We start from the raw sequence: 26,997 nt of genomic DNA, 5'->3' as shown, positions 1-26,997 counted from the left end.
TCTGTCATTTTTGTCAGAATTATGGTTGAGTTCTGTAGTTGATTTTGACACAAATGGAATATTTATCTTTCTCTTTTAATTCTTGTAACACAGGAATTTGTTAAACTGATTTTGTGTGTGTGTGCGTTTCAGTTTAGCAGTACCCTTTAGTTCAATTATCCAGTGCATAAACTAATTTAAAACTGTTCTGCCTAATCCATAAGTGCATTGTGAGTAATAGCTTAGAGATACAAGTTTTAAAATTTTTAAAAATCATGTTCCTAACACCCCTCCAAACACATGACCTATGGTAAGTTGATACCAAAGCAATACAAAATATTTGAGAGAAAACAGAAAACTACTTTAGATTTAAGTTTTCTCATTTTATTGTGGGCTAAAAAACTTGAAATGATGTAAGGTGGGGGGATTTTTTTGGTGGGGGAAAAAGAGCCAATGTTACTACTGAAAATGAGAGTGCATGAACCAAAGCAAGGCACTATATTCTTGATTTTACAATTTTAGAGGCATTCTAATGACATCTGTACCACAAGGCCATAAATTCACTGTCATCAGTGGCAGCAGATATCCTTGACAGTAATGAATTATACATTTACATCATGTTTGTCTCTTTGTGGAATTAAGGGAGAGCATCTGAATTGGCACAATATGAACTTTGTATGATTGCCTACACTAGTGTTTCTCAACTGGTGGGTCACGATACCCTCAGGAGTATGGAAAGGCCATTGAGGGGTTGTGAGGCATTGACAATTATATTTCAATCTAAGGCTATGTCTACACTACAGGATTATTCCGATTTTACAGAAACCAGTTTTTTAAAACAGATTGTATAAAGTCGAGTGCACGCTGCCACAGTAATTCTGCGGTGTGCGTCCATGTACCGACGCTAGTGTCGATTTCCGGAGCTTTGCACTATGGATAGCTATCCCATAGCTATCCCATAGTTCCGGCAGTCTCCCCCGGCCCTTGGAATTCTGGGTTGACAGCCCAGTGCCTGATGGGGCAAAAAACATTGTCGCGGGTGGTTCTGGGTACAGCCTCACCCCTCCCTCCGTGAAAGCAGCAGACAACCGTTTTGCGCCTTTTTTCCTGGGTGAACTGTGCAAACGCCATAGCACAGCAAGCATGGACGCTGCTCAGATCAAGATCGCAATCGTGGACGTTGTAAACACCTTGCGCATTCTCGGGCAGTCTATGCTGAACCAGGACCTGCAAAACCAGGCAAGGAGGAGGCAGCTACGGCAGCGCGGCAATGAGAGTGATGAGGACATGGACACAGAATTCTCTCAAACCGTGGGCCCCTGAGCTTTGGAGATCCTGCTGATTACGGGGCAGGTTCTAGCCGTTGAACGCCAATTTTGGGCCCGGGAAACAAACACAGACTGGTGGGACCGCATAGTTTTGCAGGTTTGGGATGATTTCCAGTGACTGTGAAACTTTCATAGAACTTTGTGACTTGCTTTACCCTGCCCTGAAATGCCAGAATACCAAGATGAGAGCAGCCCTCACAGTTGAGAAGCGAGTGGCAATAGCCCTCTGGAAGCTTGCAACGCCAGACACCTACCGGTCAGTCGGGAATCAATTTGGAGTGGGAAAATCTACTGTGGGGGCTGCTGTGATCCAAGTAGCCAACACAATTAAAGAGCTACTTATATCAAGGTAGTGACTCTGGGAAATGTGCAGGTCATAGTGGATGGCTTTGCTGCAATGGGATTAGGGAATAGTGGGAATAACCTAACTGTGGTGGGGCGATAGATGGAACCCATATCCCTATCTTGGCACCAGAGCACCAGGGCACTCAGTACATAAACTGCAAAGGGTACTTTTCAATGATGCTGCAAGCACTGGCGGATCACAAGGGATGTTTCACCAACATCCACATGGGATGGCCGGGAAGGGTTCATGATGCTCGCGTCTTCAGGAACACTACTCTGTTTAAACGGCTCCAGCAAGGGAATTACTTCCCAGACCAGAAAATAACAGTTGGGGATGTTGAAATGCCTGTAGTTATCCTGGGTGACCCAGCCTACCCCTTGATGCCATGGCTCATGAAGCCATACACAGGCAGCCTGGACAGTAGTCAGGAGTTGTTCAACTACAGGCTGAGCAAGTGCAGAATGGTGGTAGAATGTGCATTTGGTATTTTAAAGGCGCGCTGGCGCACATTACTAACTTGCTCTGACCTCAGCCAAATCAATGTCCCTATTGTTATTGCTGCTTGCTGTGTGCTCCACAATCTCTGTGAGAGTAAGGGGGAGACCTTTATGGCGGGTTGGGAAGCTGAGGCAAATCACCTGGCCGCTGATTATGCGCAGCCAGATACAAGGGTGATTAGAAGAGCACATGAGGAAGTGGTGCGCATCAGAGAAGCTTTGAAAACGAGTTTCATCACAGATCAGGGTCAGTGTGACTGCTGTGTTTATTTCCCCTTGATGACCCTCCCCCCCCTTGATTGCCTCATTCCCTGTAAGCAACCCACCTTCCCGCTTCGATTACAGCTTGCTTTCTAAGGAAATAAAGTCACTATCGTTTAAAAATCATGTATTCTTTATTAATTCATTATAAAAAGGGGGAGAGAACTGACAAGGTAGTCTGGGTGCGGTTTGGGAGGAGGATAGGAGGGAAGGAAAAGGCCACTAAAAATATTTCAAAGTAATGACAGCCTTTTGGTTGGGCTATCCACGGGGGTGGAGTGGGCGGGTGCCCGAAGCCTTCCCCCACACGTTCTTACACGTCTGGGTGAGGAAGACATGGAACATAGTGAGGGGTGAGGGTGGTTACACAGGGGCTGCAGTGGCACTCTGTGACCCTGCTGCTGTTCCTGAAGCTCCACCAGACGTCGTAGGATGTCAGTTTGATCACGCAGCAGCTCCAGTGTTGTATCCCGCCACCGCTGATCTTCCTGCCTACACCTCTGATCTTCCTGCCGCCACCTCTCATCTCAAGCGTCCCTCCTGTCCTCACGTTGGTCCCTCCTGTCCTCACATTCCCTGGCATCTTTCCTGTAATTTGATACCACGTCCTTCCACTCATTCAGATGAGCTCTTTCATTGTGGGTCACTTCCATGATTTCCGAGAACATTTCGTCTCGAGTCTTTTTTTTCCACTGCATTATCTGAGATAGCCTTCGGGATGGAGTAAGGAGGCTTGAAAAATTTGCAGCTGCATGAGGGAGGGAAAAAAGGGAGAGAAGTATTTAAAAAGATACATTTTACAGAACAATGCTTATACTCTTTCACGGTGAACAACACTATTCACCTTACATAGCACATGTGATTTCACTGCAAGGTCGCATTTTGCATCTTAATATTGAGTGCCTGCGGCTCTGGTATTAGAGATCTCACAGATGCAGGTCTGGACAGCAGAATTCAGCTTGCATGCATGCATGGTAAGCCATTGTCTTTCAGCTTCTGCATCCTTCATATACACAGTGCCCTCCTTTCCCAAATACCAAGCAAATCCCATTCAGTGCTGCTTCTTTCCTGTTAACATGCAGCAGCAGAAACCACCCCCCCCATCCAATTCTCTGGAGTGATCGCTTTACCCCTCCCCCACACGTGGCTGGTATCATGGAAGATCACTGCTAGCCAAATGCAAAAAAGCTCAGCACCAATCCCCCACACTTTCCACTGCTTGGCTACCTGCAAGGAAGGATTTCTTTTAAGCAACAGGCAAACAGCTCAGTAGGAATGGCCATCTCTGTCCCCTTAATTAAATTCCTGAATTTCAATTAGGTTATAATGAACGATATCACTCTCCTGAGGATAAGACAGCGAGATAAAGAACAGATGTTGCTTGAATGCTAGCAATCACTGGGACCATACGTAGCTAGGCTTTGTCATGCAATGATACCAGATTACTTGCTACATGCTTGGAGTGGTCAAGTGTCCTACCATGGAGGACGGAATAAGGCTGCCCTGCCCAGAAACCTTCTGCAAAGGCTTTTGGAGTACCTCTAGGATAGCTTCATGGAGATGTCCCTGGAGGATTTCCGCTCCATACCCAGACATGTTAACAGACTTTTCCAATAACTGTACTGGCCGTGAATGCATCCAAAGTCCTCAGGGAAAATTAATAATTAAAAAACGCTTGCTTTTAAACCATGTTTTATATTTACAAAGGTACACTCACCAGAGGTAGCTTCCATGGCTTCATTGTCTGGGCTAGTGTCTTGGTAGGGCTGGGAGTGTAATTCCGTCTGGGTGAGAAAAAGCTCCTGGCTGTTGGGGAGACTGGAGTGCTGTGTGCTCTCTGCAAGCTCGTCCTCTTCTTCCTCCTCCTCATCTTCCCAGTCCACAGAATCGTGAGGCATGGCTGAGATTACCAACCCCACCTCGGAATCCACGGACAGGGGTGGGGAACTGATGGCGGACCCCCCTAGAATTGCATGCAGCTCAGCATAGAAGCGGCATGTTTTCGGCCCTGCCCCGGACCTTCCGTTTGCTTCTTTGGTTTTCTGGTAGGTTTGTCCGAGCTCCTTAACTTTCACACGGCACTGTACTAAGTCCCTGCTGTGGCCTCTCTGCATCATGGCCATGGAAATTTTTTCAAATGTTTTTTCATTTCATCTTTTCTTTTCATCAAGATTCATCTTCTGTTAGCACGGAATCCTCTCCACATATAATGATCAGATCCAGTACCTCCTGTGCGGTCCATGCTGGAGCTCTTTTTTGATTCCTAGGAGACTGCATTGTTACCTGTGCTAATGAGCTCTGCATGGTCACTTGTACTGGTGAGTTCTCCACGCTGGCCAAACAGGAAATGCAATTCAAAAGTTCGTGGGGCTTTTCCTGTCTACCTGGCCAGTGCATCCAAGTTCAGATGGCTTTCCAGAGCGGTCACAATGGTGCACTGTGGGATACTGCCTGGAGGCCGATACCGTTGATTTGCGGCCACACTAACCCTCATCCGATATGGCAATACTGATTTCAGCGCTACTCCTCTCATCGGGGAGAAGTACAGAAACCGGTTTAAAGAGCCCTTTATATAGATATAAAGGGCCTCGTTGTGTGGATGGGTGCAGGCTTAAATTGGTTTAAAGCTGCTAAATTCGGTATAAATGCATAGTATAGACCAGGCTTAAAGCAAAGGAAATCTCACTCGTTACTACCATACCCTTCAAAGGCAAGTATTCCCTGTCAACTCTCAAAACATGCACACAAATTGAGCTACCTCACTCTGAATATATGAAGATCTTTTAGTTCTGATTTGTGCAATATCCCTGTACCTGAGAACAAATAAGCAAGCCCTGAAAATTCTCTGATTCAGAAAGTGGCAGCTCAGCTGCTAAAATAGGAGACAGAATTACGTCACTCTGTTACTTTGATGTCTATGATGGCTCTCCTTTGAAGAGCTTCAGCCCCATGAAGTTTGCATTAATGGTAGTAATCTTCAAGCTCTCAGTGTGTTGGATCTGAGCTATCTAGGAGCACTTGCCTCCCTTTTGACAACCAGGATCTTCCACATCCGCTGTGTTTCCCAGGAAGACTGGTGTGATTCATGACAAGATTCAGACCTATGAAAGCTAAGGACTAATGCTTTTGGCAGTTGGAATACAGCAATGGGATTCTCTTCCTCAAGAGATCAGAATGACTTCAAATCTCACTATCATCAGGTCTACCCACAAGCCCATTTCTTTGGCTCAGCTCTCTGTAAGAGGAAGGATTATAATTTTTTTAATCAGTGGTTCAAGTGATCACAACATTTCCTTCTCATTTTCCACATTCCATTCCAGTGACTACAAAGCATTCATCCTCGTCTAATTTCTCCTCTCAGGAGCAGTGTAACTGAGAAGATAATTTGTCAGTTTGTGTTTGGAGTGACATAGATGGAACCCATTTCAAGCATTCTCAGAAAAATCCAGTTTGGCACCTTTCTGTTGTTGTTGGTAAAAAGTTAATGAAGTCTACACTGGGCACTCATACTGTGATGGTGGGCTTGGGATGAATGACAGAGAGGTAAAACTAATGCTAGGCAGGTACTGGAGGGCAATTACAAGAAGTCTTAAATGTTTTTGCATTAGTCCTTGCCAAAAGTATGCTAGAGGCTTTAGCTAAATCATATCTCTTTGTCTTTCATCTGTTTAAAATGAATGTGCAACCTGCAAAATACACTCAGTAAGTCTCTTATAAGTAAGTTTATTTCTAATTGAAAATTAATTTGTTGGCTCAGATGGTCCATTATAATTTAGAGCTAGCTTGTAGTTTACAGGCAGCCCCGCGAAAGGGTGTGTGTGTAGCTGCACTGCCCTTGGAGCACACCCGGGAACAAATTGTGATGTAGAGAATCATAGTTCAGTCTCTGGTTCCCCTCTTGCTCCAGACTGAGTCCCCTTCCATGCTCAGCTCACTGTGGAATAGAGCCAAGGCTCTGCCCCCATGCTTCCTCTCTGCCCCATGCATTGAGGGGGACATACACTCCTCTCCTCCTCCTGTGCTGTGAACACATTTAAAGGTAGCCCACACAAGACAGTAAGGGTACATCTTAATCCTTTACTTGGGCAGTGTAGGACAAGCCATGATCTTACCCTTATTTCTATAACCATTAAGAACTCTAGGACATGCTATGGAGCCAATATTAATAATCTCAAATGAATATGTATATTCTCTCTCTCTGTTGCAAGATTTACAAGGCATGAATCACAAAGTAACATTGAACAGAATTAGTAAAAGCACTTCAACAGTATGTTTTTCATAAAACAATTACACTCCTGAAATATTTGCATCCTTTTGCTCAAAATTCTTTCACTGCTGCTAAAACATACACTGTTTTGCTTTAACACTTGACACTGCCTTTCATGCACTCCTTATGTTCCCACTAGGGATGAAAAACAGCTTTTTGTCCAAGAATTTTGCTTACTCCTCATTTCCATGTTCAAATTTAATTAGGCCCAAAGAGCCTGAGACTTCAAAAAGAAGCCTGAGACTTCAAAAAGAAAACATCAACTTGTTTTCAGAAAAAGTAGAATATGTGCCCCCTCCTTATCTTTTCCTACATCCAGTTCTCCTCTGCCACATTATCTCAGCTGATGCTGGTTCCTTGGCCTATTAGTAGTAGATGGTTCTAGCTACATATGGACCCAAACGCACAGCCCGTGCTCAATCGCTTTGAATTTGCCTGCAGCTAGCACTGACAATCCTGTCCTGGGGGGCCATTTTATCTAGCATGTCTATATGCAGACATACTGCACTCAGTTGGCTGTAGCATTTTAGCATTGACTTGCAAAGCTATTTCAAACCTTCCTTTTTCAACCACCTGTTTGTTAGATGTTTGAATTTAAAATAAAAAAGGACAAAAATCAAAGGGCTGGTCTGCTTTGTGCTACTTCAAACTTGGAAGCAAACTTAAACCTGCTTTAAGCATTCCCTTGGTGTGGGGCTGCTATAGCAGGTGCCAGTGTAGCGGCCATGGGCTAAAGGGGATGTGGTTGGAATGCCCCTGCCCATGTGGAATCTCTGCCTGGCAGAAAAGTTCCTGCAGGCATGTGAAGTAATGTAGAATAGCCACAAGGCTGCTGTACTTTGCCCTGGGGACTATAGCCAGCATAGAATGTCCCTGAGATCACTGAGCCAGAAAAGCACATTAAAATCACTTTATCACCCCTAAACACAACAAGGAGTCCTTGTGTCACCTTAGAGACTAATAGATTTATTTGGGCATAAGCTTTCGTGGTCTATAATGCACTTTATCAGATGCATGGAGTGAAAAATACACTAGGCAGGTATAAATATACAGCACATGAAAAGATGGGAATTGCCTTACCAAGTGGGGGGGGTCAGTGCTAAGGAGGCCAATCCAATCAGGGCGGATTTGGCCCATTCCCAACAGTTTACATCTCCCAGTAATGGCCCCTTTATTCTCTTAGCTGCTTTGAAGGTGTGTACCCATCAAGCTATTTGATCACTTAGTCCTTCTTTTGTTTCCTGCTTAGGCCAATCCTCAAGGCCATTTTGACTTAACTCTTTGAGTTCAAATAGGCAGCAATGCAAAATGGAATAGGGAAACCCAGTCACACAAAATATTCATACAAATAATAGATATCTCCCAGTTCACAATACTTAACTCTTCACATACATGAAAGTTCTCCAGTTGCTTATAGTTTTCCAGGAGAAATGTGATACAAACTGCTTTTAAACAAAACTCAATAAAACTATTCTGGCCTTTTCATTTATAATAAGGAGCAAAATAGGCTACACACATTTCAGACATACAGTAGTGTAATCTTTAAATCCTTATCTTCTAGGTTCAATAGCTGCTAACACATCTGTTCTTTGGGATCTTAATCTCTTATTTATTTCTCAGAGGAAGGTAATTGCTCAGTATGAGCACAAGGTGATTGGTATATTTTAATTAGTGACTATATAATGTGTTATATAGTAAACCACAAGAAAACCCAGAGAGGTAAAATCAAGCTTAAGTAAGACCTCAGGGGAAACAGAGGTAGGGCTGGCCCCTTATGGTCATGATACTGAGGATTCAATATATATGGTCTTGGTAGCATATAGCTACTAGCGGACAACCAGGCTTTGATGTCTGGATAAGGATTTCTTGGGCAGCTAGGGCTTAGCTCTAGGTAACCAAGATACATAGATTCTATGGTGGGAGGCTACCAATTTTCATTACCAAGGTCAGGAACCTGAATGCTGGAAGATCGCTCACCTAAGGACTCATTTTATAGAATGTATAAGTTGCAGGCTGGTGGGAGGAACTTTTATGAATGCAGAATTTGATCCAGTAGTTTAACGCTGGCCATGTTTGTGTGAGTTAATTTTTCCATCCCAAGTGTTTTATCTGGCACCAACTAGGAGCTTATTGAAAGTCAAAATAATGCCACAGATGTACAATATACAGAACTACCATCAGAGAAGAAGTACGGACACTGGGGGTGTGCTTGTAAGGGAAAGGGAAAATAATGCTGACAGAGCCAACTGGCTTGCCTGGTAAAAAAAAACAGTAGTATGACAAGGAGCTCTGGTCTTTCTCTACAAACTAAGGCTTTTTTTCCTTAAAGGCCCAAGGCAGGAGCCCATGGGATGCCTGGATATGGCTCAAACCAGCTGCCTACTATTTTCAGTTTCACTGGTGTTCAGTAACTTCTCTCATCCCAACAATACAGTACCTCACACAGCTCCAACTTTGGCCTTACTTGGCTCCATGCACTGAGAGCTGTGCTTATTTTTCAGAGGGTGAAGAGCTGGAAATGAGAAAACACAGAAGGATGAGGACAGCCACTTACTGTGTAATTTTGGTTAAAAGAAAGCTTTGCTTTTTCCACAGTTTTTTTTTTAAAAGAATAGCATGAAACACAAAGATGAGTATCAACTGAATAAATGTGAGGCTGTTTGAACCTTCTGCAACAAAAAGTAACCAAAATGTCCTCTCTAATTTAAATATCACCTTGGTATAAAGAAAAATTTTCCAGGGCATTTTAGCAGGTAGCACAACTGCAAAGCTGCTCTAGCAGCCACACTTCCCCAGAGAGTGAGAAGGAATGGCTTTTGGAACCAGGCACCCCTTGATAAATTACATGTGAACCTCATCAGTGATTTTTACTGCCAGCGGAAAGATTTTAAGTATCCACTGATTGAAACTCTACGACAATAAAGAGTGCCATATGTATCAGATTTGGGTTTCAAAAGTGCTGATATCCACATTTAACCCAAACAGCTTAATCCAATCTTGAAAAATTAATATAGTGCACAAATTTTTCTTGTGATGTAATGTCTTTTCAGAGGTTATTTTTTACATGCAGATCATCATATACTAATGCATCCTGCCGCAATAGCAGAATGAATGTCTATGCCCTAAAGAAATATGGTCTGTGCCAGGTACAGTATGATATCTGTCCTGTGTGTTTTACTTTTTTGGGGAGGTGGGGTGGGAAGGTGCAAGTTATTCCTCTCCCTTTCCAGACATGGGAAATGAATGAGCGGAAAAGAAGAGGTGGTGCTTAGTAAGCATAGAAGATTCTGGTCTATGGCATTTGTAGCCAAAGTAAACAAAGTAGAATAATTGCCACCACAGGCATCTAACAGATCTGCCTCTTATTGATGTTGTTATTAAACTGCTATAAATGTTTTAGACTGCTGCTGGATATGAACCTCCCCACCCTAAGCTCCTCAGCTGCTGTCTGTCACTAACGGCTATTAAGTTTATCATTGAGCAAAATCAGACAGTGCAGGAAGCAGGCTGAACACTAATGTCAACCTCTAATATAGGTCTTAAATAGCTATTAAAAATATAGACTGCAGTGAGACAGGAAAGCTAGTTTACCTTAAATAAAATAATGACGACATGTTGACTTAATTTACTTAACTGTAGCTATTATGTGCTCTTCAGGGAGGAAGTCGGTGCACCAAAGTTTATGCCAGCAGGGAAAATGTAATTTACCTTTCCTGGTACAAATGGTGTAAAACTTCTCGCTTCATTTAGGAAGCAAACCTCTAGGTGCTTTACTTTGTCATAGGTGTTAATGTAAATGACACTATGGCTACTAGTTATGCAGATTACTTCTAGAATGACAATAGAACTATATAAAAAAAGCAATCCCAAGCATATTATATCTCTGAGTTGTTTGCTTCCGCATTTATATTTGGTGTATTTTTAAAATGGAGGCAAAAGAAATGTGAGGATAATGAAAATAGATCTCCCATCTTGGAAATTTCCCATATTGCTTGGGTTTACTCGAGGTTTTACAGGGCACTATATGAAGAAACATGCATTGCCCATTCGTGCTTCTATGAGCTTACTTCATGTTTCTCTACAAATTTCTCCCAGCACACTCTTCATGGCAGATTTCATGGTGGATCTAGCTACTGAAGCTTATTTTTTTTTAAAAAAGGTATAGTGTTTACCCAATGTGGAGGGGTCTTATAGAAAGTGGGTTCTATAAAGGGATGCAAGAAAGTCAGGAAAAGGTCAGGTGACCAGATGTCCAGATTTTATAGGGACAGTCCCGATTTTTGGGTCTTTTTCTTATATAGGCTCCTATTACCTCTCACCACCTCTCCCGATTTTTTACACTTGCTGTCTGGTCACCCTAGGAAAAGGTCAGGGGAGTGTATTGAAAGTACTGAATCATTCAAAGTGCTGAAGGAGGGCCTGTTTCAGTTTATTATGGCTGGCCCATACAGTGTAGCAAAGTATGTTGATTTGAAGACACAGATATATAAAACACTGATGTGAATTGAATGTTTATGAAAATTGCTGGAATGATAACTGTGGAGACTCGATTTCTCTGCTTAATCATTAAAAAGGGCTGTTGAGCAAAAACAGTGCAAACTCCCTGTGGTGCCCCATTGTCATGTCTGAATTCTGAACTTGGAGGCCCCTGTGGGATTTGTGAGGATAGATCACTGGTTTGGCTCCTCTGATGAGACTGCCAGAAAGGGAGCTAATTGGGGGGCAATTTTTTGGTGTACATTTTTCCACTGGGAACTGGACTGAAGCCACATAGTTCATTCATTGAATAGACATTAGATGGTAACTACTTTCAGTCACGAACCTGGACTAGATTTGATCTTGTGAGCTAGAGATTAAAGGCTTTACAGTATGCATCTGATTACCAAGTGCCTCAAGCTATGCCCTATTTAGATAGCTTTAATAGCTTTTAAGCATTCAAAGGGCTTCATTTTCTGTGATTGCATTTTTACCTGCAAAGTTTGTCTGCATTGTATGGGCACAAAAATTTTCCTCTTTAAGTTTTGCACCTTCTGAAAACCAAAGGCTACTTTGAGGGAGCTGGTCAGGCTTTTAGACTGACTGGCTGATAACCACACAAGTCATCAAAGTTTCTGAACTCACATTGATTATTGAAAGAAATATAACTCATTATCACATTTATAAATGTTATTAACTCATTAAACAAACAAAAATAAAATCAAGAAAACGTCACCAAAGGACGTTTTAACAATACCAAATTAAGAATAGAGTATTACAACTATCAAATTGATATCAAATCAAGGTCAAATCAATATGATAGTCTCAACACTAGATTAGAATTAAATAATAACATGAGTTAAATCATCAAATAAATACTAAAAATAACCAATTCTTATAGATTCTAAAGAAGATTCTATTTACTCCTTCACATAGTACAAGAACCAGGGGCCACCCAATGAAATTAGTAGACAGCAGGTTTAGAATAAATAAAAGGAAGTACTTTACACAAAACACAACCAACCTGTGGAACTTATTGCCAAGGGATGTTGTGAAGGCCAAAACTATAATGGGGTTCAAAAAAGAATTAGGTAGGTTCATGGAGGATAAGTCTATCAAATGGCTATTAGCCAAGATACTCAGGGATACAGCCCCATGATCTCGGTGTTCTAGGTTCCGACTGCTAGAAGCTGGGAGCGGACATCAGGATATAGATCACCTGATTGCATGTTCTGATTTTTTTCCTCGGAAGCACCTGGCACTGGTCACTGTTGAAAGACGGGATACTGGGCAAGATGAACCATAGTCTCACCTAGTATATCCATTCTTATGTTCTTAAGGTAGCTGTCCATTTGGTTATAAATCCCAACTAAAGAATGTTACCAAAGTCAACCAGATCTATAACTAAAACCAAATTATCATCTCAGGACTGAACTCAGAGCTAGTTATAAAGCTTCCCTTTAAGAATGCTATACTTGAGTTGTGGGTAAACCTTTTCTTCCCCTCCTCAACAGAGATATTCTAATATAGACTTACAGGAGACTTTTTAAATGTTCTTGATAAGCAGAATTTTGTACATTTTGCTTATCAGAAATTATAAGTGATAATTTCAAGTCTTTTGGGACTTTTAAGCATAGATTACAAAACTCATTCAAATTAATAGTTTTATGGAACAATATTTAGACTGAGTGAACTTTCTTTCTGGTGCTTTTCCCAGGTGGGCTTTATGGGTGCTCATACACACATTCAAGCACACAATCACACTTTCACATCCCAAAATTAGAAAATAATAAAGAACTTCACTTATTTCAGCTTGGAATACTTCAGTGCAAGGTCTTTGGACAAATCAGGCGTGAGGTCTACCTTGGAACCATGCAGCTTAGTCCAATCGGGTTCAAATGAGGTCATCCTTAACTAGGGTCAGTTTGGGGGGAAAAAACATTTAAATCAGCACTTAAAAAAATATTCAGTGTTTTTCATACCACAGAGACTTTAAGACTGTGGGCCCCCAAAATATAAAAAATCTGACTACATGAGAAAACTTTTGAAGATGCCGGCATGATCTTCTCTAGTTGAATAAGTCTTGAGATGACATAGTGTCACTTGTTTATGAAAAGTTAGACAAAAAAACTCATAAAAGTAGTTGATTGTCATGATTCTTTTTCAACAACCAGGCAATCAACATTCATCTATTTGGAAAATTAAAAATACATAGGAGCATCTTATGACCAATATCATCATTCCTCTTCAAATAAGACAATTTACAGTAACCTTTCTATTTTGGAACTGAGCTATTAGTCAAAGAGCTTATCTTCTGGCTTCTTTGTCTTGATAGAGCAAAGTTTCTTAAAAAACCATAAAGATGAAACTCACTGAAAACATATTTTTTAAAGTTTATGTAAGGTCTATATTTCAATATATGCTATTTCTTTCAGAACCTGCAAAAAAATCATAGACAAAGATTTTACAGTTGGAGTCCCATGTAAATCAAGTTGTTGTCCAGCAAAGAGGTAACATTTGCACCACAGTTAGTTGACAGGCTCAAAAAATGTGGTACCAAATACACCAACAAAAGAGAAGTGATTTGAAGTCCAGCTGAAAATATACCACTAAAGTTGATTATATTCATCTGTACCTACAAAAGGCTAGAAATAGGGGGTGGGAAAGGGGAAGAGGGATTTTGAAAGTGAATGGGATTTGTACTCCTAGATCTTAGGCACTTTTGAAAAATTCCCCATAAGAAGCTATGAGATGGCACAAAAAAGATTAATAAGAAACAGTCTTTTAATATTACTGAGACTTTGCTGGCTGCAAATAGCAAATGCAGATGGTACGTTTATTGGCAGTGACAAGAGCCACAGAAAGTTCAGTTCATTTAAAAACAGCCCTCCAAAGAACTCCATTAAAGCCAACAGAGATGTAAAGCCAGTAAAACTGAGATCACACCAAACTCTGCTCTCACTTATACTCATGCAAACTGAATGGTTTTTCACTGGTGTAGCTCACCAGTGAAAGTTTGGTACTTGGTGTGACAGAGTGCTGAGAGACGGAGCTTTAGTCAGCACTTTGGTCACTATTAGCACCAATTAACTTCCCCTGAGACAACCTAGTTGATCAGGGGTATGACTGATTACGAAGTCAGACTGAGGTTAGGAAGTTAAAAAGCCAATTAGCCCTTTACCAGGAAAGTACACAGGAAGGAAGTACTTAAGGAGGAAGGGAGGAGAGAGAAAGACAAATCAAGGAGAGCCTAAGAAAGGGAGTTCCCAGAGCAGAGACACCTCTACCCCACCCTCTGCTCCCCATTACCTCCACCTCTACTCCCAGCTCCGTGATGGGAGAAGAGACTTGAAAGCTGGAAAACAGTGGAAAGGTTTAGATGCACTGATATGTGTTGGCGTAGGGGTTGAGACACTGTAACTAAAGTACACACTGGTGTTTACAAGCAAAAAAGTCTTAGAGTGGTCTCTGTTTGTGGAAGAGGTGGGGGGTCTGGTAGCTGAATCCCCTTCACACTTGACTTAAACTAAGGATGATTGGGGTGATGGGCATGAGAGAGAGAGAGAGAATGTGGCTCAAGGTCTTTAAGTAAAAGTTGTCTATATTTAAAAACAACAACAACAAGAACAACAAAACCCTATTTCATTTCACAAAAACGAAAATGTCACTAAGTTATTGACACAAATTACTGCTAAAACTTGGGAAGTTTCTGGAGTTATAACAATTCCAAAAAAAAGTTTATTGTGAGTAAAAATATTATGAAATAAACTCCAAGCAATTTAAATAATTCAGCTTTCGATGATATCTCTATATCCAGTTGCTGGATATTTACAGCACTCTATAGAAATTGATCTACCATGACATACTGTAAAAGTACTATAATTATTAGATATTTTTATTAAATGTACCATGTGGCTTAAATATTTCATAAAATATCAGATGTCTAGTACAGTCCTACTTGACACAGGTTTATTTGTTAAGTCAAATGATTATCAAAAAGCAGCATTTATCTTTTTGGTGACTTTCAAAAAATGTTTTTAGGCAGTGCTAATTGTTATCAAGTTCCTATGAGGGTTGAGATTTTTCCACTGTTTTCTTTGGCAGTTATTCAAGCATCCTGAAAATTATCTGTTTTGGAAAGGCAAGGAGAGAAAGAGATTTTTCATAGATATTTTAGGGGAGGATGATGAAATAGAGTAGAACTACATCTTTTGAATGACTTCTGAAGTTTGTGAAATCTACAGTCACAAGGGGACTTAGTTGACTTTGGGCCATTTAGGTACTAAGTCCAACCATTTAGGCACCACAGGCCTTCACAAAACCACTACTTAGCTATTGCCTAACCTTGTAGGTACTTGAAGTGCCTATGGCCCGGTCTTCACTACAAAATTAGGTTGACATAAGCACCTTGCACTGACCTAGTTGTGCATGTGTCTACCTTTAAATGTTTATTAGAGCCCCGAACTAACAAAACAGTTAAACAAATGCTGAACTTAAAGCATGTGAGTGTTTGCTTTCAATAAAATTAACTATTCATGTGCTTAAAGTTATATGCACACTTAAGTATTTTGTTGGATTGGGGACTGAAAGGAACCTGTGAAAAGCAAAACTTCACTAGTTCCATATCAACATTAAATACGAAAGTTTTTTACCCAATACAAAATTCTGAAAACACATATGACACTTCAAATGTTCCACATTTAAATTCAGTGTCAGGTCTTTCAGCAGCACACATAATCTAAACATTCTTTGAAAAAAAAAAGGCAGCATAAAATTCGATTAGGTACACATCTATTTCGCAAGAATCACTTCAGCACAGTCCTCTTCCTGGAGTCCATTTTCAGACTGAAGTAAGTTAAAGGTCAATCAAGATCCTCTGTGGATCCTTTAGGTCACATTATTTATTTCAGAGGCCAAGCTTTTACTGACAGTGGATGGAGAAAGCCAGGATTATAATTCTCTATGTTGCTATTTCTGCATTCATGGCTGATCAATTCACATTAGTGTCTTTGATACACAACTCATTCACTCAAACACAAATGGTAAAATAGAAAACCCAGAAAAAAATCAACCTATTTCTTTCACAAGCTGTGAAGGAAGAAAAAGAAAGAAATTATTTTTGTTTTTAAATACATACTACAGCAATTTAGTAGAGGGGGACATACAAATATCTAGATAGATTGTGATCTGACAGAAATTATTCTATAGTTAAGGTTGCAACAACCTTTACAGTCTAACCCCAAATTTGGTCCCTTCTAAAATCTATTAAAAGTGTCATATTGTTTCAGTTTTGGTAGGTTAGATTTGAGACCAAGGTACAATTTGTCCATAAAATGTGAAGTGAATTGGACAAGAGGTTCATGGTTGAGTGAGTGATTCATGACACCTTAAATAGAGAGCTGTTTATCAGAGTTAAGAGCTCTATTGGTGTGTGTGTGTGTTTTAATTTGTAGCAACATGAGAATCAGGAAGAATCAGAGTAGAAAAATATTTGTTGTTTAACTCCTCTGGCTGAGGTCTAGTGCACAAAGCATAAAAGTTTATTTGACTAAATTTTAATTTCAAAAGTTGCTAACTTTTGAATGTAGAATAAAGCTACCATCTACAACAATCAGTGTAATATAGCATATGAGAGAAATGTTGGATCAGGCATCCTTTCTTGTGGACCTCCTCTAGTTTGTAGGAACAGTACTGCTTTCTAGCATGCTATTTTAAAAAAAAGCAATGCTGCGGTAATCCCCTTCCCCCCCCACAAATATTGCTAAGGTGAAATTAGGGCTGGTGACACCTGTAGGGCATACTATCCTTCAAGAACTTTAAAGTTTAAAATTTAAAAAATCTAAACAAATATTAAGAACATAGGTAATGCAGAGTTAACTTTGACTTCTTAAGCAAGGTACTCAAACTAACTTCACTTTGCCCTATACCTATGCCCTGAGAAAATTAAAAACTCAGACTAGTTTCTTTACCCATTACAGTTTTATTTGATCAGTGACCACAAAAACTGGAATCCCTGTCCTAATCATTCAGGATCCACTCTGTTTTCTACATAGAGGCCAGTTCACTCCCATTATTGTCACTGCTTGTTTATCTCTAGCTTTGTAAAGAATTTATTTTGGGTCAGGATATCCCATTCCCTCTCTCTCTGTGTTAATATTGCCAGCTTTTCCTTCTAAGAAACAGTTAATAATGGACTAGCATCTTTTGTTGTTAACCTGGAACTGTACAATGGGTTGCCCCGCTTCAAGGTGCCACTTGATGTACTGAGATACCACTGAGCCTTCCTGTTCTGCCAGCCTGGGTCCCCTTTAACTGTCTTGCTGAGCCAGGCTTTTAAGCCTACTCTAGTACACACACAGGCAGGGCCACACCCGGCTGCAGCAAGACAGATATACTGATCAGCTCTGGCGGGGCTCAGCTTAAGGGACTTGCCCCAGCACTCAGGTACCCACCTCCCCTGGAGTGCTGTATAGAAAAATTGGTACTGCACAAGCTCATAGAAATTCACCCTTTCCCTTAATGTGAACAGAGAGATGCACAACTACTTGCCCCCCGATAGAAATTGCAAAAACGGGATTTAATAATAAACAGAACAAATTTATTAACTATAAAAGGCAGATCTGAAGTGAATATAAGGGATAGCAAACAGAACAAAGCACATTACTGAGCAAATAAAACAAAACACACAGACTAAACTAAATATATTAAAGAAATTGGCTAAAAATAGTAATTTCTCACCCTAAAATTTGTTTCAGGCAGATTGTAAGGATTCTTGAAAGCCAGCTGCACTGGCTTGCACCTTGAAACTTCAGGTATTATTACTCACAGGCTAGACGTCCTTCCAACTTGGACTCAGCTCTTCTCCCACAGTTCAGTTCTTGTTTCCAGGTGTTTCCTTGGACGGGGAGGCAGAGGAGAGCCACGCTGATGTCATTCCCCTGCCTTATATAGCATTTGTGTATGGTGGGAACCCTTTGTCTTCCAGTGGAAAAATACTGGCATTCCAAGGTGGAGTCCAGTACCAGGTAACTCAGTCACATGTCTCTGCAGGGTCGTAGCAGCCGTTACTCCCAGGCTGTCTCTAGCATTCACAGGAAGACTAAGCTCTTTCACAGTCCATTGTTCTTGCTGATGGGCCATCAGCCCTGTCTGACTCTTTCATTGTTGTAACTGAAGGGCTAGTAATGGGTGTCACCCAAAGTAGCACATTTGAAATACAGATACATGGTCAATATTCCTAGCTTCATATACAAAAATTATACATTCGTACAAATTGGATAAACACATTCAATAGATCATAATCTTTCCAATGATACCCCACATAACCCCCTTGCATAAAACATATCTTAGTTATGCCATAGTCATATCATAACAATATTTCTATGAAAAATATGGGGTATAATGTCACAGTGACTACTTCTGGATCTTCTGCAGGGTTCTAAAAAGGCATAAAAGATCTGTTCTCATCAGTGCAGTTTTTGGAAAAATCTATAATGAAGTATAATAAAGGGAAGGAGGATATACAGATTTCAAGCCTCTTTTCACTTTTGTCGTCACTTTTGTTGCTGAAATGTTTCAATGATTTTCCTAACAGGATTTGATGGGTGCCCTTTCATGAAAGATACACATAGCTGACAGAATGAACAATTTCTATCACTCATAAGTCTGCTAAATGCTGAGCAGGGCCATCCTTAGGATTTATGGGGCCCTACGCAGTATTATTAAACTGGTGCCCCTATGCCGGATGGCAGCCCAAGCTCACAGCCTGGTGGGGGAGGGGGAGGAGGGACTTGACAGCAAAGGATAATGAGATGCCCGGCCTGCCTCATGGTGGCGGAGAGTCACAGTTCCCCGCAGAGACTTCCATGCCCTCTCCCTCATGCAGAATGGACATGAAGAAAGTACCTAATTAAAAGCACTAAAATTTGGGAATAAAAAATGTCAGTCACAGGTTTTTTGATATGCCCTGAAGTTTGTCAGAGATTTATTTGCAAAAACTTCATAGTAAGGGTGAGTCAGCTGTCCTGCTGAATACAACATTACATATAATGGAATACATGATGCAGCTCTTCTCTGTTTTACATTTTCTTAATCAGTATTTCTAAACTGAATTTATATTTTAAATGTACTCAAATCTTAAGCCAGCATTCCAGATTACTACATATTTAACTCACTGAATCAAAGACATTCTTTTAAATTAATCAGAGAGGTTTAGTGTGTTCATAACAATGTTCATTGCTTTTAGAAAAAGGGAACAGTAATTTACTTTGTGTGATCTCCATAACAAGAGACACGGTTATGAAATTTCACCAACTTTAAAAAAATATGTTTCCAAAGATTTTAGGTATAACAAGGATTTTGTCTTACTAAGGTACTGATTTTGCTGGAGGGTTCTTTTAAAACTAGTTTGTCGGATAGTCAGAAGTAAAGAAAGGGAAACTCTTTGTCCAGCTGTCTGGAAGGGAAGGACTGTTGTCCCTTTAAGGGCTCTCTTCAGTGGGGAGTCGGGGGAGAGGTGGTGAAGGGATGGACAGAAAGGACACAGGAAGACTTGGAAGCACTTTTTTTTTTTAACTGTAGTAATTAAAATGTGTATTTTAGATAAGGGAGGTCTTTTGAAGGATTTATTTAAAAAACTGTATGTCTGAAGATCCACACATTTAAGGCTAAAGATGATTGTGCATCTAAAACTCTATGCAAGCATTTTTTAGAAATGTGATTTTATAATCTTCACCAGCTCACTAATGAAATATTTTTAAAGCAAATTTTAAACTAAGGTCCTGTAGACTGACATGTTCTGTGTAAATATTACATTAATGCACAACTGTTTTTGTCAGTAAAGTCAGAAACTGACAGTATAAAAATTTATTTGGGCATAAGCTTTCGTGGACATCTGATGAAATGGGTTCTAGTCCACAAAAGCTTATGCCCAAATAATTTGTTAGTCTTTGAGGTGACACAAGGACTCGTCCTTGTTTTTGCTGATACAGACTAACAGGACTACCACTCTGAAACCTGTCAGTATATAGCTTGGGGTTGGCAAATGCCTGTTAAATGGCCTTATTACCCCTTGAATGCCTCTTTAACAGTTTCAATGTTGTGCTAATAGGTCTGGCAGACTGGAGGTTTTTTCACTTTTAACTACTAGATTCCCTCCCAAGGAAGACTTACCAGGCTAGAGCAGCCATCTGTGGGAGCCTGCAGGAAGGGTCAGAACAGGGATAGGAAAACAAGAGGGTGGACACTAAGACCCAGTGGTGCCCCAAATTTTCAGGTGCCCTATGCAGCTGTCTATGTTGCCTATGCCTAAGGACGGCCCTGATGCTGAGGGTTCTAAGTGTCCTTCACTGTCAAAACAGTTTTAATCTATATGATCTATAGTCTTTTATGAAAGGGAACTATAGATAGTATTCATTAAAATAGTTCCATTTCATCAAAGAACATTATCCCCCAAATAGCTGTTGATAGCAGGTGTCCATCATTAGTGAAACAACAACAACAATAATCATATTTAATAATATCTTTTTCATTGTTTATTAAGGACTGGTGAGTGCATAATTTTCCTTGTGCTATACAAGCTAAACATATAAACAAACTAAAAGCATGTTTTCTCAGGTTTGTATTTACATTTCAGACAAAGCTGCATTGCTTACATGTATTTTACCCCCCAATCTATTTGCTATATCTAATATATAATTAATGTCTTTGTAAATTCTAAGAACATGCACTTTTAAGTAATCCATGAATGGTTTATGGGAAAAACCATATAAGTATTTATGTTTTATATCCTTGAAAGGTAAATTGCAAAGAGAAAAACAATAATAGCGTTAATCCCAGAAATATGTATTGTGTTCCTATTAATCAGGTTAGGAAAGATATTCATGTTCATCTTAAATTACCTTTCTAAAATGATTTTGCCCCTCTAAAATCTTCTGGCACTTGATACAATAGAGGCATCCTAGATACTAATAATACCAGTTTTACAGTGGGATGCATGGGTTACTGAATCTCTATATGTTAATGGGGTCAAAATTCTGTTGGCAGATATGCACATGTCCTGCCAACACGAAGCTGCCAGTCAGAGAGGAGAGCTTGAATCTTTCCTCCAGCCTCCCTGAAAGAGCCCCATTTTTTATGTGTAGGCTGAAGGATCCTAAATTTGGATTCTGCAAATCTGTCAGATGTAGTGGTCAATTCAAACTTCTTCAAATTGACAGATTATGGAAAGGCTATCCATAGACTGATAGACTCTAAGGTCAGAAAGGATCATCATGATCATCTAGTCTGCACATTGCATGCCACAGAACCTCACCCACCCACTCCTATAATCGACCCATAACCCCTGGCTGAGTTACAGAAGTCCTCAAATCATGATTAAAGTCTTCAGGTTACAGAGAATCTGCCAGTTAGAGTTTAAACTACTCCTATAAATCCTTCCACAGGCTAGATTTCTCTTTTCTCTTTTTGAATATTGTTGTGGAATCCTGAGGAGAAACTGGTGGGTAGTTGACATCCTTGAACCTACCTGGCTGCAAAAACCACCAGAGTCCTTTTTACAATTTCCCCAAAAGTAAATAACTCTTACTCACCTACATTACAAGAGTGTTGTGAGGATTAACGGTTAATGTCTATGCAGTGTTTTGAACATTTAAAGGACCATATAAATAACTATTCTTATTAAGTTGTTATGCAGATCATCTAGTCGTTTAACCTGATCTTACTCTTTATCTAGCTATTCTTTAACTTGAATAATAAGAATAAGAACATAAGAATGGCCATACTGGGTCAGACCAAAGGTCCATCCAGCCCAGTATCCTGTCTGCCAACAGTGGCCAATGCCAGGTGCCCCAGAGGGAGTGAACCTACAGGTAATGGTCAAGCGATCTGTCTCCTGCCATCCATCTCCACCTTCTGACAAACAGAGGCTAGGGACGCCATTCCTTACCCATCCTGGCTAATAGCCATTAATGGACTTAACCTCCATGAATTTATTTAGTTCTCCTTTAAACCCTGTTATAGTCCTAGCCTTCACAATCTCCTGAGGCAAGGAGTTCCACAGGTTGACTGTGCGCTGTGTGAAGAACTTCCTTTTATTTGTTTTAAACCTGCTGCCCATTAATTTCATTTGATGGCCTCCAGTTCTTATGTTATAGGAACAAGTAAATAATTTTTCCATATTCACTTTCTCCACACCACTCATGATTTTATATACCTCTATCATATGCCCCCTTGGTCTCCTCTTTTCCAAGCTGAAAAGTCCTAGTCTCTTTAATCTCTCCTCATATGGAACCCGTTCCAAACCCCTGATCATTTTAGTTGCCGTTCTCTGAACCTTTTCTAATGCCAGTATATCTTTTTTGAGCTGAGGAGATCACTTCTGCACGCAGTATTTAAGATGTGGGCGTACCATGGATTTATATAAGATCAATAAGATATTTTCCATCTTATTCTCTAACCTCCTTTAATGATTCCTAACATCCTGTTTGCTTTTTTGACTGTGACTGCACACTGTGTGGACGTCTTCAGAGAACTATCCCATGATGACTCCAAGATCTCTTTCCTGATTCATTGTAGCTAAATTAGCCCCCATCATATTGTATGTATAGTTGGGGTTATTTTTTCCAATATGCATTACATTTATCCATATTAAATTTCATTTGCCATTTTGTTGCCCAATCACTTAGTTTTGTGAGAACTTTTTGAAAATTTTCACAGTCTGCTTTGGTCTTGAAGGGTTAAAATCCATGTGCATTTTATATAACAACCTGGTATATGGATTGTGCCAGTTCTTTCTTAGATTCAAAGTCCAGAGTTTGGTCAAGAGACCAGAGGCCTAGCAAATAGTGATTAGTTAAGAGAAAGCTGGGGTAAACAAATAATCTTGTTTTGCTAAAATAGGCCTGGTCAGCAAATTGCCAGATGTTGGATCTAAGAAGTAAATAATTGTGTCTTATTCAGAGTTGCAAATTGAACAAAGGATCCCTGTTCCTATTGTGTCAGTCTCTTCTGTAGGAAACGTTCTTCCCACAGATCCAACCTTGAGTTTATGAAAAGTTGGCACATGTCAGTATAAGATACGAGATCCTTCTACCTCCTTCCCAGGGACCAGTGCCTGCCTTAAGACATAAAAGGGACAATCTTTATTGCCATATACTTTCACTGTTTCTTTGCTTTAACCTCTAGGAATGTACCTGTTGGACAATCAAAGGAGTTGCTATGGACCCCAAATCAGAATTCAACATATATATTTTATACTAATAACATTTTATCAAAGTATTAATTAAACGTTAACTTGCGAACTTGAGCCCATGGGTGGAGACATTATGTAACCGTTTAACCACTGGGTAATGTGCTATCTTGTCTTGCTGCAAAACCTATCCTGGGGTGTGGAACTGCCTACCCCATCAGTTTCCCCCGCTCATGGAAAAATCTATATATTCTATTGTAATCAATTGATTGACAGTGTCTCTGAGCCTAATAAGCCAGGTGACACTCCGTCAGCACTGCATGTAATAAACTCCTATGCTTGGCCTCTACACACTGTGGATTTATGTCCTTCAGTCTTAACTATCTTGAGCAGTTTAGTATCATTTGCAAACTTTGCCACCTCACTGTTTACCCCTTTCTCCAGATCATTTATAAATAAGTGGAATAGGATTGGTCCTAGGACTGACCTTTGGGGAACACCACTAGTTACCCCTCTCCATTCTGAAAATTTCCCATTTATTCCTACACTTTGTTCCCTGTCTTTTAACCAGTTCTCAGTCCATGAAAGGATCTTCCCTGTTATCCCATGACAACTTATTTTATGTAAGAGCCTTTGGTGAGGGACCTTGTCAAAGGCTTTCTGGAAAACTAAGTGCATATATCCACTGGACCCCTCTTGTACACATGTTTGTTGACCCCTTCAAATAGATTAGTAAGACATGATTTCCCTTTACAGAAACCATATTGATTTTTGCCCCAAAATGTATGTTCTTCTGTGTGTCTGACAATTTAATTCTTTACAATTGTTTCAACTAATTTGCCTGGTACTGACATTAGACTTACTGGTCTGTAATTGCCGGGATCACCTCTAGAGCCCTTTTTAAATATTGGCATTACATTAGCTACCTTCCAGTCATTGGATACAGAAGCTGATTTAAAGGACAGGTTACAAATCATAGTTAATAGAGTCAGAGAAAATGTATCTTTCTTTCACATATAATCTGTAAAGCAATGGACACTGGAATTGCACAAGTATCAGGTTGTTTCACTGGTGAGGTTCTGTATATCACTAGCCCGTAAACCTAAAAATTATGATGCCTGGAAGTGGCAGTTTATTCCATTCCAGTTACACATAACTTTGTAACTTAATATCTCCAAAGGACCGCTGTCCCTCCCCCCCCCCCCCAAAAAAAAAAAAAAGGCTGTTAAAGGCAGATTTACTGAAGAATAGCAAATAAGAAGTTGTGAAAGGTGCCTGAAACTTGAGATTCTGGCTAGACACTAGAAAAGATGCTGGAACTTTGTTTGGTAAATTTCCAGCCACTCTGAGAAAGGAAGCTCATTTAGACATTAGGGTTGTTATGGTTGTACAAATAAAAACATGGAAGTTAGTGATGGGAAAAACAGTTTTGTATAATTAATTAACTAAATGCTAGGGCTGTTAAAACCAAGAAATATTTATGAAAAGAGGGACTGTTATTTTCTGTTACCTCATATACTCTGCCTGTATTTGTTAAAATGGTCATTAAATCTGGATGTGTTGCTCCAATATTCTCGCCAGATATAAGAGCACTGTAAGCCTTTCTCCAGATCAGAACAACTGAAGCCAAAAGTTCGATTTAGTGTAAAAAGGCTTCTTCCTTTGGGCAACATGGTGTCAGAACTTAATTCAGTGCATACCAGCAAAAATGCAATACTGAAGTGCTATCTTTTTTCAGTGTGTGTAGATATGCAAATGAGTGACCAAAATTCTCTTTCATTCAAACTAATATAGAAAGATCTAGCATTTGCCAAAAAAGCAGTTTACTAATTTATGACTAGTTGGCTGAAAATGAGAATTTTCATCTCATGGGATATTCTGCTATTTCAACATTTGTTTTTGTCCTGAAGTGGAATCAGAAGTCAAAATATTGATATTTTTTCTTGGAACAAAGAGTTCTGACATTTCAATGTTCCCAAATCAAAACATTTCATTGTGGCTCAGTTTGATGTTGACCTATTATCATAGTGTCTTGTGGGATTTGTATTTTTGTTACCTAATGCTCTCATTCTCCTATATGTGCTGGGCTCCCCAGCTGCACTACCTTACCGATGATGGACCACAAGCCATGGGACTTATATGGTACATCATGGTGATTCAGACAGAGGGCAGACAGCCATGCATCATGGATTGATGTAGTGCAGTCACGGAGCCTGCACTTAGGGCAGGAGGGGGACAGAAGGTGTCTGAACTACAATTCCCATATGGCACTGTGGCATCTCAAACCGTTCTTCACCTTGCAATGAGAAGTTGTCAAAAATCAGTGGCCCCAAGTTTTTACAAGTACACAGGTGTAAGCATGTATTTGTGGTAGGGCTACACTAACTTTTTCTTTCTTTCTTTCTTTCTTTCTTTCTTTCTTTCTTTCTTTCTTTCTTTCTTTCTTTCTTTCTTTCTTTCTTTCTTTCTTTCTTTCTTTCTTTCTTTCTTTCTTTCTTTCTTTCTTTCTTTCGACTGTATTCTAAAATTAGCCTCTGGATTTGGAGCTCTGTGATCTCTAGCCAAAAAATATGTTTTGCAGTCTGGATAAGATAATCCAAACCTGAAATGTCATATAGAAATAGTGCACGTGCCTTTCCTATGCTATCTGTTGAATCAAATTTTGGCTTACTTAGCACTTTTAAAATGAATTTGGTTTTATTCACACTTCTCACATAATCTAACATGATTATAGATTGCTGCTCAAAGAAAACCTTGCAATGGAAGAGGACTGAATGACTTGCACTACTAGATCTGCAAGGGGACCACTCTTCTGGTTCCAGAACTATTAGTTTTTAATGAGTATTGAAGTCAATGGATATGTGCCAATTTATACCAGCTGAAGATCTTCCCTGTAGATTTTTTAATTTGCTTAGAAAGGAAGCAGATATACTGGGGTTCATAGGTTCTGGAAATAGGGTGCTTGGGGGAGGGAGGGCTGCTGCACCCCCTGCTTGAAGTGATTTCCATCATATATAGGGTTTACAGTTTGGCTTAATGGCTCTCAGCACCCCCACTATACAAATTGTTCCAGCTCCCCTGTTGGGGATGGGAGAACTTGTTTTGTTATATTTAGTATCTACTAAAAAATGTGGGTTTTGGATTTGAAATAATTGGCTTATACTGGCAATGCAGTAATTATAGCTCAGCATAAGCCTGTATTGGTTTGCATCAAAAACATTTACTGAAAATATTTAGGATGTACAAGAATGCAGGATCAGGCCTACTATATCTTCAGCAGTTTGAAGATCAGTCTTTTGCAATATGAGGGACTAATTAGGATATCTGTTGAGACCATGGATGGCTTGTGACTCCTCCATTTGGCCTCGCCCCTGCTCGGCCTCCTCCACTGAAGCCCTGCCCACACTCCACAGCCCAGTTTGACCCCCTCTGCTGAGGTTCCCCCTCCCTGCCACCTTTGTGTCTCTTTTTCCAAGGCATTCCCTGTGCACCTCTCATGCTCTTCCCCTGAGGCGCCCACCTGCCTGCCACTCATGCCTCTTCACCCTCTCCCCCAAAACCTCCCCTTCCCTCCCCACCCACCCACCTGGTTGGCCACTCACATGCATGTCTTCACCCCCCCCCACAAAGCCCCCATGCAGGCAGAGTGGGGATGG

The 26,997-nt window shown here is 40.3% G+C and overlaps 1 long non-coding RNA gene across 1 annotated transcript in view; it reads left to right on the top strand.

Moving 5' to 3' along the window:
* The first annotated feature begins 3,118 nt into the window (after nucleotides 1-3,118).
* The window catches only part of LOC127047881 (uncharacterized), a 339,119-nt gene continuing 315,240 nt past the window's right edge, over nucleotides 3,119-26,997 (top strand). The window contains exon 1 of the long non-coding RNA XR_007773509.1: nucleotides 3,119-3,285. This is a non-coding gene — a long non-coding RNA (uncharacterized LOC127047881). The remainder of the gene's footprint in view (nucleotides 3,286-26,997) is intronic.

Source organism: Gopherus flavomarginatus, chromosome 3 (genome assembly GCF_025201925.1).
Source record: "Gopherus flavomarginatus isolate rGopFla2 chromosome 3, rGopFla2.mat.asm, whole genome shotgun sequence".
NCBI lineage: Eukaryota > Metazoa > Chordata > Testudines > Testudinidae > Gopherus > Gopherus flavomarginatus.
This window is presented reverse-complemented; position numbering and strand designations above follow the sequence as displayed.